The sequence below is a fragment of the Corella eumyota genome, chromosome 2 (assembly GCF_963082875.1).
Source record: "Corella eumyota chromosome 2, kaCorEumy4.1, whole genome shotgun sequence".
NCBI lineage: Eukaryota > Metazoa > Chordata > Ascidiacea > Phlebobranchia > Corellidae > Corella > Corella eumyota.
This window is the reverse complement of record NC_137491.1, coordinates 14,722,670-14,739,081: the sequence shown is the minus strand read 5'-3', so window position 1 is coordinate 14,739,081 and position 16,412 is coordinate 14,722,670. Positions and strand designations below refer to the sequence as shown.

Sequence of the window (16,412 nt, the reverse complement as noted above, 5' to 3'; positions counted from 1 at the left end):
TAAAAAGGACGCCACAGTGGCATATACCGGTCATGGCGTTCGATTACGAGCTAAAAGGAATCGGATTTAATCCAAACCAACAAAGCAACATTTTTGCTTATATTTCGACGTTTAGCGTATAGCTTAAGAATAAATGTATATTGCTTAACTAGATTACCTGCAACAGCAAGTTGGTACCGGTATTTGCACCAAACATCATTATCACACAAAATTAATAAAATAAAGGGTTAGCGCGAACGCAGACCCCAATATCACAAATTATACGACCGAGTTACCCACATTTGGGGTAATCGCAGAGGTCAGCTCAGTCGAAGTGCAATGACTGAGCCTCGCCCTGGGCCCACTGCCTGCCTGATCGCAGTGAATACCCTCGTCAGGTAAGTATGCCGCATCCATCGCAAACGGACGGCAGCCAATGAATTATAACTTTCCATTTGTGGTGCTCGCACAAATATTCTCTAACAATTAAACAGGTTTTTATGTAATTCTTTTTTTTGATTTGAAAAAGGACGCCACAGTGGCATATACCGGTCATGGCATTCGAATACGAGCTGAAAGAAATCGGATTTAAGCCAAATCAACAAAGCAACACTTATCGCTTATATTTCGACGTTTTGCATATAGCTTAAGAATAAATGTATATTGCTTAACCAGATAAATTATGTTACATACAACAAACATACAGTAAGTAGGTACCGATATTTGCAACAAACATCAATAACACACAAAATTACTAAAATAAAGGGTTAGCGCGAACGCAGACCCCACAATCACAAATTATACGACCGAGTTACCCAGATTTGGGGTAATCGCAGAGGTCAGCTCAATCGAAGTGCAATGACTGAGCCTCGCCCTGGGCCCACTGCCTGCCTGATCGCAGTGAAGACCCTCGTCAGGTAAGTATGCCGCATTCATCGCAAACGGACTGCTGCCCAATGAATAATAACTTCCCATTTGTGGTGCTCGCGCAAATATTCTCTAACAATTAAACAGGTTTTTATGTTATTATTTCTATAAATTTTAAAAAGGACGCCACAGTGGCATATACCGGTCATGGCGTTCGATTACGAGCTAAATGGAATCGGATTTAATCCAAACCAACAAAGCAACATTTTTTCTTATATTTCGACGTTTAGCGTATAGCTTAAGAATAAATGTATATTGCTTAACTAGATAGATTACGTTACATATAACAAACATACAGAGTAAGTAGGTACCGATATTTGGCAGCAAACATCAATAACACACAAAATTAATAAAATAAAGGGTTAGCGCGAACGCAGACCCCACTATCACAAATTATACGACCGAGTTACCCACATTTGGGGTAATCGCAGAGGTCAGCTCAGTCGAAGTGCAATGACTGAGCCTCGCCCTGGGCCCACTGCCTGCCTGATCGCAGTGAATACCCTCGTCAGGTAAGTATGCCGCATCCATCGCAAACGGACGGCAGCCGAATGAATTATAACTTTCCATTTGTGGTGCTCGCACAAATATTCTCTAACAATTAAACAGGTTTTTATGTAATTCTTTTTTTTGATTTGAAAAAGGACGCCACAGTGGCATATACCGGTCATGGCATTCGAATACGAGCTGAAAGAAATCGGATTTAAGCCAAATCAACAAAGCAACACTTTTCGCTTGTATTTCGACGTTTTGCATATAGCTTAAGAATAAATGTATATTGCTTAACTAGATAAATTATGTTACATACAACAAACATACAGTAAGTAGGTACCGATATTTGCAACAAACATCAATAACACACAAAATTAATAAAATAAAGGGTTAGCGCGAACGCAGACCCCACTATCACAAATTATACGACCGAGTTACCCACATTTTGGGTAATCGCAGAGGTCAGCTCAGTCGAAGTGCAATGACTGAGCCTCGCCCTGGGCCCACTGCCTGCCTGATTGCAGTGAAGACCCTCGTCAGGTAAGTATGCTGCATACATCGCAAACGGACGGCTGTCAAATGAATAATAACTTCCCATTTGTGGTGCTCGCGCAAATATTCTCTAACAATTAAACAGGTTTTTATGTAATTATTTTTTTTGATTTGAAAAAGGACGCCACAGTGGCATATACCGGTCATGGCATTCGAATACGAGCTGAAAGAAATCGGATTTAAGCCAAATCAACAAAGCAACACTTTTGCTTATATTTCGACGTTTTGCGTATAGCTTAAGAATAAATGTATATTGCTTAACTAGATAGATTTACGTTACATACAACAAACATACAGTAAGTAGGTACCGATATTTGCAACAAACATCAATAACACACAAAATTAATAAAATAAAGAGTTAGCGCGAACGCAGACCCCACTATCACAAATTATACGACCGAGTTACCCACATTTGGGGTAATCGCAGAGGTCAGCTCAGTCGAAGTGCAATGACTGAGCCTCGCCCTGGGCCACTGCCTGCCTGATCGCAGTGAAGACCCTCGTCAGGTAAGTATGCTGCATTCATCGCAAACGGACGGCTGCCCAATGAATTATAACTTCCCATTTGTGGTGCTCGCGCAAATATTCTCTAACAATTAAACAGGTTTTTATGTTATTATTTCTATAAATTTTAAAAAGGAGGCCACAGTGGCATATACCGGTCATGGCGTTTGATTACGAGCTAAAAGGAATCGGATTTAATCCAAACCAACAAAGCAACATTTTTGCTTATATTTCGACGTTTAGCGTATAGCTTAAGAATAAATGTATATTGCTTAACTAGATTACCTGCAACAGCAAGTTGGTACCGGTATTTGCACCAAACATCATTATCACACAAAATTAATAAAATAAAAGGTTAGCGCGAACGCAGACCCCACTATCACAAATTATACGACCGAGTTACCCACATTTGGGGCAATCGCAGAGGTCAGCTCAGTCGAATTGCAATGACTGAGCCTCGCCCTGGGCCCACTGCCTGCCTGATTGCATTGAATACCCTCGTTAGGTAAGTATGCCGCATACATCGCAAACGGACGGCTGCCCAATGAATTATAACTTCCTATTTGTGGTGCTCGCGCAAATATTCTCTAACAATTAAACAGGTTTTTATGTAATTATTTTTTTTGATTTAAAAATGGACACCACAGTGGCATATACCGGTTATGGCATTCGATTACGAGCTGAAAGAAATAGGATTTAAGCCAAATCAACAAAGCAACACTTTTCGTTTATATTTCGACGTTTTGCGTATAGCTTAAGAATAAATGTATATTGCTTAACTAGATAGATTACGTTACATATAACAAACATATAGAGTAAGTAGGTACCGATATTTGCAACAAACATCAATAACACACAAAATTAATAAAATAAAGGGTTAGCGCGAACGCAAACCCCACTATCACAAATTATACGACCGAGTTACCCACATTTGGGGTAATCGCAGAAGTCAGCTCAGTCGAAGTGCAATGGCTGAACCTCGCCCTGGGCAAACTGCCTGCCTGATCGCAGTGAAGACCCTCGTCAGGTAAGTATGCCGCATTCATCGCAAACGGACGGCTGCCCAATGAATTATAACTTCCCATTTGTGGTGCTCGCGCAAATATTCTCTAACAATTAAACAGGTTTTTATGTTATTATTTCTATAAATTTTAAAAAGGACGCCACAGTGGCATATACCGGTCATGGCGTTCGATTACGAGCTAAAAGGAATCGGATTTAATCCAAACCAACAAAGCAACATTTTTGCTTATATTTCGACGTTTAGCGTATAGCTTAAGAATAAATGTATATTGCTTAACTAGATTACCTGCAACAGCAAGTTGGTACCGGTATTTGCACCAAACATCATTATCACACAAAATTAATAAAATAAAAGGTTAGCGCGAACGCAGACCCCACTATCACAAATTATACGACCGAGTTACCCACATTTGGGGCAATCGCAGAGGTCAGCTCAGTCGAATTGCAATGACTGAGCCTCGCCCTGGGCCCACTGCCTGCCTGATTGCATTGATTACCCTCGTCAGGTAAGTATGCCGCATACATCGCAAACGGACGGCTGCCCAATGAATTATAACTTCCTATTTGTGGTGCTCGCGCAAATATTCTCTAACAATTAAACAGGTTTTTATGTAATTATTTTTTTTGATTTAAAAATGGACACCACAGTGGCGTATACCGGTTATGGCATTCGATTACGAGCTGAAAGAAATAGGATTTAAGCCAAATCAACAAAGCAACACTTTTCGTTTATATTTCGACGTTTTGCGTATAGCTTAAGAATAAATGTATATTGCTTAACTAGATAGATTACGTTACATATAACAAACATATAGAGTAAGTAGGTACCGATATTTGCAACAAACATCAATAACACACAAAATTAATAAAATAAAGGGTTAGCGCGAACGCAAACCCCACTATCACAAATTATACGACCGAGTTACCCACATTTGGGGTAATCGCAGAAGTCAGCTCAGTCGAAGTGCAATGGCTGAACCTCGCCCTGGGCACACTGCCTGCCTGATCGCAGTGAAGACCCTCGTCAGGTAAGTATGCCGCATTCATCGCAAACGGACGGCTGCCCAATGAATTATAACTTCCCATTTGTGGTGCTCGCGCAAATATTCTCTAACAATTAAACAGGTTTTTATGTTATTATTTCTATAAATTTTAAAAAGGACGCCACAGTGGCATATACCGGTCATGGCGTTCGATTACGAGCTAAAAGGAATCGGATTTAATCCAAACCAACAAAGCAACATTTTTGCTTATATTTCGACGTTTAGCGTATAGCTTAAGAATAAATGTATATTGCTTAACTAGATTACCTGCAACAGCAAGTTGGTACCGGTATTTGCACCAAACATCATTATCACACAAAATTAATAAAATAAAGGGTTAGCGCGAACGCAGACCCCACTATCACAAATTATACGACCGAGTTACCCACATTTGGGGTAATCGCAGAGGTCAGCTCAGTCGAAGTGCAATGACTGAGCCTCGCCCTGGGCCCACTGCCTGCCCGATCGCAGTGAAGACCCTCGTGAGGTAAGTATTCTGCATACATCGCAAACGGACTGCTGCCAAATGAATAATAACTTCCCATTTGTGGTGCTCGCGCAAATATTCTCTAACAATTAAACAGGTTTTTATGTAATTATTTTTTTTGATTTGAAAATGGACACCACAGTGGCGTATACCGGTAATGGCATTCGATTACGAGCTGAAAGAAATAGGATTTAAGCCAAATCAACAAAGCAACACTTTTCGCTTATATTTCGACATTTTGGGTATAGCTTAAGAATAAATAAATATTGCTTAACTAGATAGATTACGTTACATATAACAAACATACAGAGTAAGTAGGTACCGATATTTGGCAACAAACATCAATAACACACAAATTAATAAAATAAAGGGTTAGCGCGAACGCAGACCCCACTATCACAAATTATACGACCGAGTTACCCACATTTGGGGTAATCGCAGAGGTCAGCTCAGTCGAAGTGCAATGACTGAGCCTCGCCCTGGGCCCACTGCCTGCCTGATCGCAGTGAAGACCCTCGTCAGGTAAGTATGCCGCATACATCGCAATTGCATGGCAGCCGATTGAATTATAAATTTCCATTTGTGGTGCTCGCGCAAATATTCTCTAACAATTAAACAGGTTTTTATGTAATTCTTTTTTTTGATTTGAAAAAGGACGCCACAGTGACGTATACCGGTCCTGGCATTCGATTACGAGCTGAAAGAAATAGGATTTAAGCCAAATCCACAAAGCAACACTTTTCGCTTATATTTCGACGTTTTGCGTATAGCTTAAGAATAATTGTATATTGCTTAACTAGATAGATTTACATTACATACAACAAACATACAGTAAGTAGGTACCGATATTTGCAACAAACATCAATAACACACAAAATTAATAAAATAAAGGGTTAGCGCGAACGCAGACCCCACTATCAGAAATTATACGACCGAGTTACCCACATTTTGGGTAATCGCAGAGGTCAGCTCAGTCGAATTGCAATGACTGAGCCCCGCCCTGGGCCCACTGCCTGCCTGATTGCATTGAATACCCTCGTCAGGTAAGTATGCCGCATACATCGCAAACGGACGGCTGCCCAATGAATTACAACTTCCTATTTGTGGTGCTCCCGCAAATATTCTCTAACAATTAAACAGGTTTTTATGTAATTATTTTTTTTGATTTGAAAAAGGACGCCACAGTGGCGTATACCGGTCATGGCATTCGATTACGAGCTGAAAGAAAAAGGATTTAAGCCAAATCAACAAAGCAACACTTTTCGCTTATATTTCGACGTTTTGCGTATAGCTTAAGAATAAATGTATATTGCTTAACTAGATAGATTTACATTACATACAACAAACATACAGTAAGTAGGTACCGATATTTGCAACAAACATCAATAACACACAAAATTAATAAAATAAAGGGTTAGCGCGAACGCAGAACCCACGATCAGAAATTATACGACCGAGTTACCCACATTTTGGGTAATCGCAGAGGTCAGCTCAGTCGAATTGCAATGACTGAGCCTCGCCCTGGGCCCACTGCCTGCCTGATTGCATTGAATACCCTCGTCAGGTAAGTATGCCGCATACATCGCAAACGGACGGTTGCCCAATGAATTATAACTTCCTATTTGTGGTGCTCGCGCAAATATTCTCTAACAATTAAACAGGTTTTTATGTAATTATTTTTTTTGATTTAAAAATGGACACCACAGTGGCGTATACCGGTTATGGCATTCGATTACGAGCTGAAAGAAATAGGATTTAAGCCAAATCAACAAAGCAACACTTTTCGCTTATATTTCGACGTTTTGCGTATAGCTTAAGAATAAATGTATATTGCTTAACTAGATAGATTACGTTACATATAACAAACATACAGAGTAAGTAGTTACCGATATTTGGCAACAAACATAAATAACACACAAAATAAATAAAATAAAGGGTTAGCGCGAACGCAGACCCCACTATCACAAATTATACGACCGAGTTACCCACATTTGGGGTAATTGCGGAGCTCAGCTCAGTCGAAGTGCAATGACTGAGCCTCGCCCTGGGCCCACTGCCTGCCCGATCGCAGTGAAGACCCTCGTGAGGTAAGTATTCTGCATACATCGCAAACGGACTGCTGCCAAATGAATAATAACTTCCCATTTGTGGTGCTCGCGCAAATATTCTCTAACAATTAAACAGGTTTTTATGTAATTATTTTTTTTTGATTTGAAAAAGGACGCCACAGTGGCATATACCGGTCATGGCATTCGAATACGAGCTGAAAGAAATAGGATTTAAGCCAAATCAACAAAGCAACACTTTTCGCTTATATTTCGACATTTTGCGTATAGCTTAAGAATAAATGTATATTGCTTAACTAAATAGATTACGTTACATATAACAAACATACAGAGTAAGTAGGTACCGATATTTGGCAACAAACATCAATAACACACAAAATTAATAAAATAAAGGGTTAGCGCGAACGCAGACTCCACTATCACAAATTATACGACCGAGTTACCCACATTTGGGGTAATCCCAGAGGTCAGCTCAGTCGAAGTGCAATGACTGAGCCTCGCCCTGGGCCCACTGCCTGCCTGATCGCAGTGAAGACCCTCGTCAGGTAAGTATGCCGCATACATCGCAATTGCACGGCAGCCGATTGAATTATAAATTTCCATTTGTCGTGATCGCGCAAATATTCTCTAACAATTAAACAGGTTTTTATGTAATTATTTTTTTTGATTTGAAAAAGGGCGCCACCGTGGCATATACCGGTCATGGCATTCGATTACGAGCTGAAAGAAATAGGATTTAAGCCAAATCAACAAAGCAACACTTTTCGCTTATATTTCGACGTTTTGCGTATAGCTTAAGAATAAATGTATATTGCTTAACTAGATAGATTTACATTACATACAACAAACATACAGTAAGTAGGTACCGATATTTGCAACAAACATCAATAACACACAAAATTAATAAAATAAAGGGTTAGCGCGAACGCAGACCCCACTATCAGAAATTATACGACCGAGTTACCCACATTTTGGGTAATCGCAGAGGTCAGCTCAGTCGAAGTGCAATGACTGAGCCTCGCCCTGGGCCCACTGCCTGCCTGATCGCAGTGAAAACCCTCGTCAGGTAAGTATGCTGCATACATCGCAAACGGACGGCTGTCAAATGAATAATAACTTCCCATTTGTGGTGCTCGCGCAAATATTCTCTAACAATTAAACAGGTTTTTATGTAATTATTTTTTTTGATTTGAAAAAGGACGCCACAGTGGCATATACCGGTCATGGCATTCGAATACGAGCTGAAAGAAATCGGATTTAAGCCAAATCAACAAAGCAACACTTTTGCTTATATTTCGACGTTTTGCGTATAGCTTAAGAATAAATGTATATTGCTTAACTAGATAGATTTACGTTACATACAACAAACATACAGTAAGTAGGTACCGATATTTGCAACAAACATCAATAACACACAAAATTAATAAAATAAAGGGTTAGCGCGAACGCAGACCCCACTATCACAAATTATACGACCGCGTTACCCACATTTGGGGTAATCGCAGAGGTCAGCTCAGTCGAAGTGCAATGACTGAGCCTCGCCCTGGAGCCACTGCCTGCCTGATCGCAGTGAAGACCCTCGTCAGGTAAGTATGCTGCATTCATCGCAAACGGACGGCTGCCCAATGAATTATAACTTCCCATTTGTGGTGCTCGCGCAAATATTCTCTAACAATTAAACAGGTTTTTATGTTATTATTTCTATAAATTTTAAAAAGGAGGCCACAGTGGCATATACCGGTCATGGCGTTTGATTACGAGCTAAAAGGAATCGGATTTAATCCAAACCAACAAAGCAACATTTTTGCTTATATTTCGACGTTTAGCGTATAGCTTAAGAATAAATGTATATTGCTTAACTAGATTACCTGCAACAGCAAGTTGGTACCGGTATTTGCACCAAACATCATTATCACACAAAATGAATAAAATAAAGGGTTAGCGCGAACGCAGACGCCATTATCACAAATTATACGACCGAGTTACCCACATTTGGGGCAATCGCAGAGGTCAGCTCAGTCGAATTGCAATGACTGAGCCTCGCCCTAGGCCCACTGCCTGCCTGATTACATTGAATACCCTCGTCAGGTAAGTATGCCGCATACATCGCAAACGGACGGCTGCCCAATGAATTATAACTTTCTATTTGTGGTGCTCGCGCAAATATTCTCTAACAATTAAACAGGTTTTTATGTAATTATTTTTTTTGATTTAAAAATGGACGCCACAGTGGCGTATACCGGTTATGGCATTCGATTACGAGCTGAAAGAAATAGGATTTAAGCCAAATCAACAAAGCAACACTTTTCGTTTATATTTTGACGTTTTGCGTATAGCTTAAGAATAAATGTATATTGCTTAACTAGATAGATTACGTTACATATAACAAACATATAGAGTAAGTAGGTACCGATATTTGCAACAAACATCAATAACACACAAAATTAATAAAATAAAGGGTTAGCGCGAACGCAAACCCCACTATCACAAATTATACGACCGAGTTACCCACATTTGGGGTAATCGCAGAAGTCAGCTCAGTCGAAGTTCAATGGCTGAACCTCGCCCTGGGCACACTGCCTGCCTGATCGCAGTGAAGACCCTCGTCAGGAAAGTATGCCGCATTCATCGCAAACGGACGGCTGCCCAATGAATTATAACTTCCCATTTGTCGTGCTCGCGCAAATATTCTCTAACAATTAAACAGGTTTTTATGTTATTATTTCTATAAATTTTAAAAAGGAGGCCACAGTGGCATAATACGGTCATGGCGTTTGATTACGAGCTAAAAGGAATCGGATTTAATCCAAACCAACAAAGCAACATTTTTGCTTATATTTCGACGTTTTGCGTATAGCTTAAGAATAAATGTATATTGCTTAACTAGATTACCTGCAACAGCAAGTTGGTACCGGTATTTGCACCAAACATCATTATCACACAAAATTAATAAAATAAAAGGTTAGCGCGAACGCAGACCCCACTATCACAAATTATACGACCGAGTTACCCACATTTGGGGTAATCGCAGAGGTCAGCTCAGTCGAAGTGCAATGACTGAGCCTCGCCCTGGGCCCACTGCCTGCCTGATCGCAGTGAATACCCTCGTCAGGTAAGTATGCCGCATCCATCGCAAACGGACGGCAGCCGAATGAATTATAAATTTCCATTTGTGGTGCTCGCGCAAATATTCTCTAACAATTAAACAGGTTTTTATGTAATTCTTTTTTTTGATTTGAATTAGGACGCCACAGTGGCATATACCGGTCATGGCATTCGAATACGAGCTGAAAGAAATCGGATTTAAGCCAAATCAACAAAGCAACACTTTTCGCTTATATTTCGACGTTTTGCGTATAGCTTAAGAATAAATGTATATTGCTTAACTAGATAGATTTACATTACATACAACAAACATACAGTAAGTAGGTACCGATATTTGCAACAAACATCAATAACACACAAAATTAATAAAATAAAGGGTTAGCGCGAACGCAGACCCCACTATCAGAAATTATACGACCGAGTTACCCACATTTTGGGTAATCGCAGAGGTCAGCTCAGTCGAAGTGCAATGACTGAGCCTCGCCCTGGGCCCACTGCCTGCCTGATCGCAGTGAAGACCCTCGTCAGGTAAGTATGCTGCATACATCGCAAACGGACGGCTGTCAAATGATTAATAACTTCCCATTTGTGGTGCTCGCGCAAATATTCTCTAACAATTAAACAGGTTTTTATGTAATTATTTTTTTTGATTTGAAAAAGGACGCCACAGTGGCATATACCGGTCATGGCATTCGAATACGAGCTGAAAGAAATTGGATTTAAGCCAAATCAACAAAGCAACACTTTTGCTTATATTTCGACGTTTTGCGTATAGCTTAAGAATAAATGTATATTGCTTAACTATATAGATTTACGTTACATACAACAAACATACAGTAAGTAGGTACCGATATTTGCAACAAACATCAATAACACACAAAATTAATAAAATAAAGAGTTAGCGCGAACGCAGACCCCATTATCACAAATTATACGACCGAGTTACCCACATTTGGGGTAATCGCAGAGGTCAGCTCAGTCGAAGTGCAATGACTGAGCCTCGGCCTGGGGCCACTGCCTGCCTGATCGCAGTGAAGACCCTCGTCAGGTAAGTATGCTGCATTCATCGCAAACGGACGGCTGCCCAATGAATTATAACTTCCCATTTGTGGTGCTCGCGCAAATATTCTCTAACAATTAAACAGGTTTTTATGTTATTATTTCTATAAATTTTAAAAAGGAGGCCACAGTGGCATATACCGGTCATGGCGTTTGATTACGAGCTAAAAGGAATCGGATTTAATCCAAACCAACAAAGCAACATTTTTGCTTATATTTCGACGTTTAGCGTATAGCTTAAGAATAAATGTATATTGCTTAACTAGATTACCTGCAACAGCAAGTTGGTACCGGTATTTGCACCAAACATCATTATCACACAAAATTAATAAAATAAAAGGTTAGCGCGAACGCAGACCCCACTATCACAAATTATACGACCGAGTTACCCACATTTGGGGCAATCGCAGAGGTCAGCTCAGTCGAATTGCAATGACTGAGTCTCGCCCTGGGCCCACTGCCTGCCTGATTGCATTGAATACCCTCGTCAGGTAAGTATGCCGCATACATCGCAAACGGATGGCTGCCCAATGAATTATAACTTCCTATTTGTGGTGCTCGCGCAAATATTCTCTAACAATTAAACAGGTTTTTATGTAATTATTTTTTTTGATTTAAAGATGGACACCACAGTGGCGTATACCGGTTATGGCATTCGATTACGAGCTGAAAGAAATAGGATTTAAGCCAAATCAACAAAGCAACACTTTTCGTTTATATTTCGACGTTTTGCGTATAGCTTAAGAATAAATGTATATTGCTTAACTAGATAGATTACGTTACATATAACAAACATATAGAGTAAGTAGGTACCGATATTTGCAACAAACATCAATAACACACAAAATTAATAAAATAAAGGGTTAGCGCGAACGCAAACCCCACTATCACAAATTATACGACCGAGTTACCCACATTTGGGGTAATCGCAGAAGTCGGCTCAGTCGAAGTGCAATGGCTGAACCTCGCCCTGGGCACACTGCCTGCCTGATCGCAGTGAAGACCCTCGTCAGGTAAGTATGCCGCATTCATGGCAAACGGACGGCTGCCCAATGAATTATAACTTCCCATTTGTGGTGCTCGCGCAAATATTCTCTAACAATTAAACAGGTTTTTATGTTATTATTTCTATAAATTTTAAAAAGGACGCCACAGTGGCATATACCGGTCATGGCGTTCGATTACGAGCTAAAAGGAATCGGATTTAATCCAAACCAACAAAGCAACATTTTTGCTTATATTTCGACGTTTAGCGTATAGCTTAAGAATAAATGTATATTGCTTAACTAGATTACCTGCAACAGCAAGTTGGTACCGGTATTTGCACCAAACATCATTATCACACAAAATTAATAAAATAAAGGGTTAGCGCGAACGCAGACCCCAATATCACAAATTATACGACCGAGTTACCCACATTTGGGGTAATCGCAGAGGTCAGCTCAGTCGAAGTGCAATGACTGAGCCTCGCCCTGGGCCCACTGCCTGCCTGATCGCAGTGAATACCCTCGTCAGGTAAGTATGCCGCATCCATCGCAAACGGACGGCAGCCAATGAATTATAACTTTCCATTTGTGGTGCTCGCACAAATATTCTCTAACAATTAAACAGGTTTTTATGTAATTCTTTTTTTTGATTTGAAAAAGGACGCCACAGTGGCATATACCGGTCATGGCATTCGAATACGAGCTGAAAGAAATCGGATTTAAGCCAAATCAACAAAGCAACACTTATCGCTTATATTTCGACGTTTTGCATATAGCTTAAGAATAAATGTATATTGCTTAACCAGATAAATTATGTTACATACAACAAACATACAGTAAGTAGGTACCGATATTTGCAACAAACATCAATAACACACAAAATTACTAAAATAAAGGGTTAGCGCGAACGCAGACCCCACAATCACAAATTATACGACCGAGTTACCCAGATTTGGGGTAATCGCAGAGGTCAGCTCAATCGAAGTGCAATGACTGAGCCTCGCCCTGGGCCCACTGCCTGCCTGATCGCAGTGAAGACCCTCGTCAGGTAAGTATGCCGCATTCATCGCAAACGGACTGCTGCCCAATGAATAATAACTTCCCATTTGTGGTGCTCGCGCAAATATTCTCTAACAATTAAACAGGTTTTTATGTTATTATTTCTATAAATTTTAAAAAGGACGCCACAGTGGCATATACCGGTCATGGCGTTCGATTACGAGCTAAATGGAATCGGATTTAATCCAAACCAACAAAGCAACATTTTTTCTTATATTTCGACGTTTAGCGTATAGCTTAAGAATAAATGTATATTGCTTAACTAGATAGATTACGTTACATATAACAAACATACAGAGTAAGTAGGTACCGATATTTGGCAGCAAACATCAATAACACACAAAATTAATAAAATAAAGGGTTAGCGCGAACGCAGACCCCACTATCACAAATTATACGACCGAGTTACCCACATTTGGGGTAATCGCAGAGGTCAGCTCAGTCGAAGTGCAATGACTGAGCCTCGCCCTGGGCCCACTGCCTGCCTGATCGCAGTGAATACCCTCGTCAGGTAAGTATGCCGCATCCATCGCAAACGGACGGCAGCCGAATGAATTATAACTTTCCATTTGTGGTGCTCGCACAAATATTCTCTAACAATTAAACAGGTTTTTATGTAATTCTTTTTTTTGATTTGAAAAAGGACGCCACAGTGGCATATACCGGTCATGGCATTCGAATACGAGCTGAAAGAAATCGGATTTAAGCCAAATCAACAAAGCAACACTTTTCGCTTGTATTTCGACGTTTTGCATATAGCTTAAGAATAAATGTATATTGCTTAACTAGATAAATTATGTTACATACAACAAACATACAGTAAGTAGGTACCGATATTTGCAACAAACATCAATAACACACAAAATTAATAAAATAAAGGGTTAGCGCGAACGCAGACCCCACTATCACAAATTATACGACCGAGTTACCCACATTTTGGGTAATCGCAGAGGTCAGCTCAGTCGAAGTGCAATGACTGAGCCTCGCCCTGGGCCCACTGCCTGCCTGATTGCAGTGAAGACCCTCGTCAGGTAAGTATGCTGCATACATCGCAAACGGACGGCTGTCAAATGAATAATAACTTCCCATTTGTGGTGCTCGCGCAAATATTCTCTAACAATTAAACAGGTTTTTATGTAATTATTTTTTTTGATTTGAAAAAGGACGCCACAGTGGCATATACCGGTCATGGCATTCGAATACGAGCTGAAAGAAATCGGATTTAAGCCAAATCAACAAAGCAACACTTTTGCTTATATTTCGACGTTTTGCGTATAGCTTAAGAATAAATGTATATTGCTTAACTAGATAGATTTACGTTACATACAACAAACATACAGTAAGTAGGTACCGATATTTGCAACAAACATCAATAACACACAAAATTAATAAAATAAAGAGTTAGCGCGAACGCAGACCCCACTATCACAAATTATACGACCGAGTTACCCACATTTGGGGTAATCGCAGAGGTCAGCTCAGTCGAAGTGCAATGACTGAGCCTCGCCCTGGGCCACTGCCTGCCTGATCGCAGTGAAGACCCTCGTCAGGTAAGTATGCTGCATTCATCGCAAACGGACGGCTGCCCAATGAATTATAACTTCCCATTTGTGGTGCTCGCGCAAATATTCTCTAACAATTAAACAGGTTTTTATGTTATTATTTCTATAAATTTTAAAAAGGAGGCCACAGTGGCATATACCGGTCATGGCGTTTGATTACGAGCTAAAAGGAATCGGATTTAATCCAAACCAACAAAGCAACATTTTTGCTTATATTTCGACGTTTAGCGTATAGCTTAAGAATAAATGTATATTGCTTAACTAGATTACCTGCAACAGCAAGTTGGTACCGGTATTTGCACCAAACATCATTATCACACAAAATTAATAAAATAAAAGGTTAGCGCGAACGCAGACCCCACTATCACAAATTATACGACCGAGTTACCCACATTTGGGGCAATCGCAGAGGTCAGCTCAGTCGAATTGCAATGACTGAGCCTCGCCCTGGGCCCACTGCCTGCCTGATTGCATTGAATACCCTCGTTAGGTAAGTATGCCGCATACATCGCAAACGGACGGCTGCCCAATGAATTATAACTTCCTATTTGTGGTGCTCGCGCAAATATTCTCTAACAATTAAACAGGTTTTTATGTAATTATTTTTTTTGATTTAAAAATGGACACCACAGTGGCATATACCGGTTATGGCATTCGATTACGAGCTGAAAGAAATAGGATTTAAGCCAAATCAACAAAGCAACACTTTTCGTTTATATTTCGACGTTTTGCGTATAGCTTAAGAATAAATGTATATTGCTTAACTAGATAGATTACGTTACATATAACAAACATATAGAGTAAGTAGGTACCGATATTTGCAACAAACATCAATAACACACAAAATTAATAAAATAAAGGGTTAGCGCGAACGCAAACCCCACTATCACAAATTATACGACCGAGTTACCCACATTTGGGGTAATCGCAGAAGTCAGCTCAGTCGAAGTGCAATGGCTGAACCTCGCCCTGGGCAAACTGCCTGCCTGATCGCAGTGAAGACCCTCGTCAGGTAAGTATGCCGCATTCATCGCAAACGGACGGCTGCCCAATGAATTATAACTTCCCATTTGTGGTGCTCGCGCAAATATTCTCTAACAATTAAACAGGTTTTTATGTTATTATTTCTATAAATTTTAAAAAGGACGCCACAGTGGCATATACCGGTCATGGCGTTCGATTACGAGCTAAAAGGAATCGGATTTAATCCAAACCAACAAAGCAACATTTTTGCTTATATTTCGACGTTTAGCGTATAGCTTAAGAATAAATGTATATTGCTTAACTAGATTACCTGCAACAGCAAGTTGGTACCGGTATTTGCACCAAACATCATTATCACACAAAATTAATAAAATAAAAGGTTAGCGCGAACGCAGACCCCACTATCACAAATTATACGACCGAGTTACCCACATTTGGGGCAATCGCAGAGGTCAGCTCAGTCGAATTGCAATGACTGAGCCTCGCCCTGGGCCCACTGCCTGCCTGATTGCATTGATTACCCTCGTCAGGTAAGTATGCCGCATACATCGCAAACGGACGGCTGCCCAATGAATTATAACTTC

The 16,412-nt window shown here is 40.2% G+C and overlaps 32 non-coding genes across 32 annotated transcripts; all 32 read right to left on the bottom strand.

The window, feature by feature from the left end:
- Positions 1 to 221: 221 nt before the first annotated feature.
- LOC145744198 (U1 spliceosomal RNA) lies at positions 222 to 385 on the bottom strand. Its single transcript, XR_014281073.1, has one exon. It is a non-coding gene; the product is annotated as a U1 spliceosomal RNA (small nuclear RNA).
- A 355-nt stretch (positions 386 to 740) lies between these two features.
- Positions 741 to 904, bottom strand: LOC145744190 (U1 spliceosomal RNA). Its single transcript, XR_014281066.1, has one exon. It is a non-coding gene; the product is annotated as a U1 spliceosomal RNA (small nuclear RNA).
- A 358-nt stretch (positions 905 to 1,262) lies between these two features.
- On the bottom strand, positions 1,263 to 1,426 carry LOC145744352 (U1 spliceosomal RNA). Its single transcript, XR_014281215.1, has one exon. It is a non-coding gene; the product is annotated as a U1 spliceosomal RNA (small nuclear RNA).
- A 356-nt stretch (positions 1,427 to 1,782) lies between these two features.
- On the bottom strand, positions 1,783 to 1,946 carry LOC145744184 (U1 spliceosomal RNA). Its single transcript, XR_014281060.1, has one exon. It is a non-coding gene; the product is annotated as a U1 spliceosomal RNA (small nuclear RNA).
- A 356-nt stretch (positions 1,947 to 2,302) lies between these two features.
- LOC145744228 (U1 spliceosomal RNA) lies at positions 2,303 to 2,465 on the bottom strand. Its single transcript, XR_014281101.1, has one exon. It is a non-coding gene; the product is annotated as a U1 spliceosomal RNA (small nuclear RNA).
- Positions 2,466 to 2,804: 339 nt separating this feature from the next.
- Positions 2,805 to 2,967, bottom strand: LOC145744300 (U1 spliceosomal RNA). Its single transcript, XR_014281168.1, has one exon. It is a non-coding gene; the product is annotated as a U1 spliceosomal RNA (small nuclear RNA).
- A 358-nt stretch (positions 2,968 to 3,325) lies between these two features.
- On the bottom strand, positions 3,326 to 3,489 carry LOC145744253 (U1 spliceosomal RNA). Its single transcript, XR_014281125.1, has one exon. It is a non-coding gene; the product is annotated as a U1 spliceosomal RNA (small nuclear RNA).
- A 339-nt stretch (positions 3,490 to 3,828) lies between these two features.
- Positions 3,829 to 3,991, bottom strand: LOC145744283 (U1 spliceosomal RNA). The gene has a single exon (XR_014281152.1). It is a non-coding gene; the product is annotated as a U1 spliceosomal RNA (small nuclear RNA).
- Positions 3,992 to 4,349: 358 nt separating this feature from the next.
- Positions 4,350 to 4,513, bottom strand: LOC145744249 (U1 spliceosomal RNA). Its single transcript, XR_014281121.1, has one exon. It is a non-coding gene; the product is annotated as a U1 spliceosomal RNA (small nuclear RNA).
- A 338-nt stretch (positions 4,514 to 4,851) lies between these two features.
- Positions 4,852 to 5,015, bottom strand: LOC145744216 (U1 spliceosomal RNA). Its single transcript, XR_014281090.1, has one exon. It is a non-coding gene; the product is annotated as a U1 spliceosomal RNA (small nuclear RNA).
- Positions 5,016 to 5,373: 358 nt separating this feature from the next.
- LOC145744171 (U1 spliceosomal RNA) lies at positions 5,374 to 5,537 on the bottom strand. The gene has a single exon (XR_014281048.1). It is a non-coding gene; the product is annotated as a U1 spliceosomal RNA (small nuclear RNA).
- Positions 5,538 to 5,894: 357 nt separating this feature from the next.
- LOC145744278 (U1 spliceosomal RNA) lies at positions 5,895 to 6,058 on the bottom strand. Its single transcript, XR_014281147.1, has one exon. It is a non-coding gene; the product is annotated as a U1 spliceosomal RNA (small nuclear RNA).
- Positions 6,059 to 6,415: 357 nt separating this feature from the next.
- On the bottom strand, positions 6,416 to 6,579 carry LOC145744305 (U1 spliceosomal RNA). Its single transcript, XR_014281173.1, has one exon. It is a non-coding gene; the product is annotated as a U1 spliceosomal RNA (small nuclear RNA).
- A 359-nt stretch (positions 6,580 to 6,938) lies between these two features.
- LOC145744296 (U1 spliceosomal RNA) lies at positions 6,939 to 7,102 on the bottom strand. The gene has a single exon (XR_014281164.1). It is a non-coding gene; the product is annotated as a U1 spliceosomal RNA (small nuclear RNA).
- Positions 7,103 to 7,462: 360 nt separating this feature from the next.
- LOC145744237 (U1 spliceosomal RNA) lies at positions 7,463 to 7,626 on the bottom strand. Its single transcript, XR_014281110.1, has one exon. It is a non-coding gene; the product is annotated as a U1 spliceosomal RNA (small nuclear RNA).
- A 357-nt stretch (positions 7,627 to 7,983) lies between these two features.
- Positions 7,984 to 8,147, bottom strand: LOC145744365 (U1 spliceosomal RNA). The gene has a single exon (XR_014281227.1). It is a non-coding gene; the product is annotated as a U1 spliceosomal RNA (small nuclear RNA).
- Positions 8,148 to 8,503: 356 nt separating this feature from the next.
- Positions 8,504 to 8,667, bottom strand: LOC145744233 (U1 spliceosomal RNA). Its single transcript, XR_014281106.1, has one exon. It is a non-coding gene; the product is annotated as a U1 spliceosomal RNA (small nuclear RNA).
- Positions 8,668 to 9,005: 338 nt separating this feature from the next.
- Positions 9,006 to 9,169, bottom strand: LOC145744308 (U1 spliceosomal RNA). The gene has a single exon (XR_014281175.1). It is a non-coding gene; the product is annotated as a U1 spliceosomal RNA (small nuclear RNA).
- A 358-nt stretch (positions 9,170 to 9,527) lies between these two features.
- On the bottom strand, positions 9,528 to 9,691 carry LOC145744288 (U1 spliceosomal RNA). Its single transcript, XR_014281157.1, has one exon. It is a non-coding gene; the product is annotated as a U1 spliceosomal RNA (small nuclear RNA).
- A 339-nt stretch (positions 9,692 to 10,030) lies between these two features.
- Positions 10,031 to 10,193, bottom strand: LOC145744191 (U1 spliceosomal RNA). The gene has a single exon (XR_014281067.1). It is a non-coding gene; the product is annotated as a U1 spliceosomal RNA (small nuclear RNA).
- A 357-nt stretch (positions 10,194 to 10,550) lies between these two features.
- Positions 10,551 to 10,714, bottom strand: LOC145744340 (U1 spliceosomal RNA). The gene has a single exon (XR_014281204.1). It is a non-coding gene; the product is annotated as a U1 spliceosomal RNA (small nuclear RNA).
- Positions 10,715 to 11,070: 356 nt separating this feature from the next.
- LOC145744264 (U1 spliceosomal RNA) lies at positions 11,071 to 11,234 on the bottom strand. The gene has a single exon (XR_014281135.1). It is a non-coding gene; the product is annotated as a U1 spliceosomal RNA (small nuclear RNA).
- Positions 11,235 to 11,573: 339 nt separating this feature from the next.
- On the bottom strand, positions 11,574 to 11,736 carry LOC145744303 (U1 spliceosomal RNA). The gene has a single exon (XR_014281171.1). It is a non-coding gene; the product is annotated as a U1 spliceosomal RNA (small nuclear RNA).
- Positions 11,737 to 12,094: 358 nt separating this feature from the next.
- Positions 12,095 to 12,258, bottom strand: LOC145744243 (U1 spliceosomal RNA). Its single transcript, XR_014281115.1, has one exon. It is a non-coding gene; the product is annotated as a U1 spliceosomal RNA (small nuclear RNA).
- Positions 12,259 to 12,596: 338 nt separating this feature from the next.
- LOC145744197 (U1 spliceosomal RNA) lies at positions 12,597 to 12,760 on the bottom strand. Its single transcript, XR_014281072.1, has one exon. It is a non-coding gene; the product is annotated as a U1 spliceosomal RNA (small nuclear RNA).
- A 355-nt stretch (positions 12,761 to 13,115) lies between these two features.
- Positions 13,116 to 13,279, bottom strand: LOC145744188 (U1 spliceosomal RNA). The gene has a single exon (XR_014281064.1). It is a non-coding gene; the product is annotated as a U1 spliceosomal RNA (small nuclear RNA).
- Positions 13,280 to 13,637: 358 nt separating this feature from the next.
- LOC145744351 (U1 spliceosomal RNA) lies at positions 13,638 to 13,801 on the bottom strand. The gene has a single exon (XR_014281214.1). It is a non-coding gene; the product is annotated as a U1 spliceosomal RNA (small nuclear RNA).
- A 356-nt stretch (positions 13,802 to 14,157) lies between these two features.
- On the bottom strand, positions 14,158 to 14,321 carry LOC145744183 (U1 spliceosomal RNA). The gene has a single exon (XR_014281059.1). It is a non-coding gene; the product is annotated as a U1 spliceosomal RNA (small nuclear RNA).
- Positions 14,322 to 14,677: 356 nt separating this feature from the next.
- Positions 14,678 to 14,840, bottom strand: LOC145744227 (U1 spliceosomal RNA). Its single transcript, XR_014281100.1, has one exon. It is a non-coding gene; the product is annotated as a U1 spliceosomal RNA (small nuclear RNA).
- A 339-nt stretch (positions 14,841 to 15,179) lies between these two features.
- LOC145744299 (U1 spliceosomal RNA) lies at positions 15,180 to 15,342 on the bottom strand. The gene has a single exon (XR_014281167.1). It is a non-coding gene; the product is annotated as a U1 spliceosomal RNA (small nuclear RNA).
- Positions 15,343 to 15,700: 358 nt separating this feature from the next.
- LOC145744252 (U1 spliceosomal RNA) lies at positions 15,701 to 15,864 on the bottom strand. The gene has a single exon (XR_014281124.1). It is a non-coding gene; the product is annotated as a U1 spliceosomal RNA (small nuclear RNA).
- A 339-nt stretch (positions 15,865 to 16,203) lies between these two features.
- LOC145744282 (U1 spliceosomal RNA) lies at positions 16,204 to 16,366 on the bottom strand. Its single transcript, XR_014281151.1, has one exon. It is a non-coding gene; the product is annotated as a U1 spliceosomal RNA (small nuclear RNA).
- Between the last annotated feature and the right edge of the window lie 46 nt (positions 16,367 to 16,412).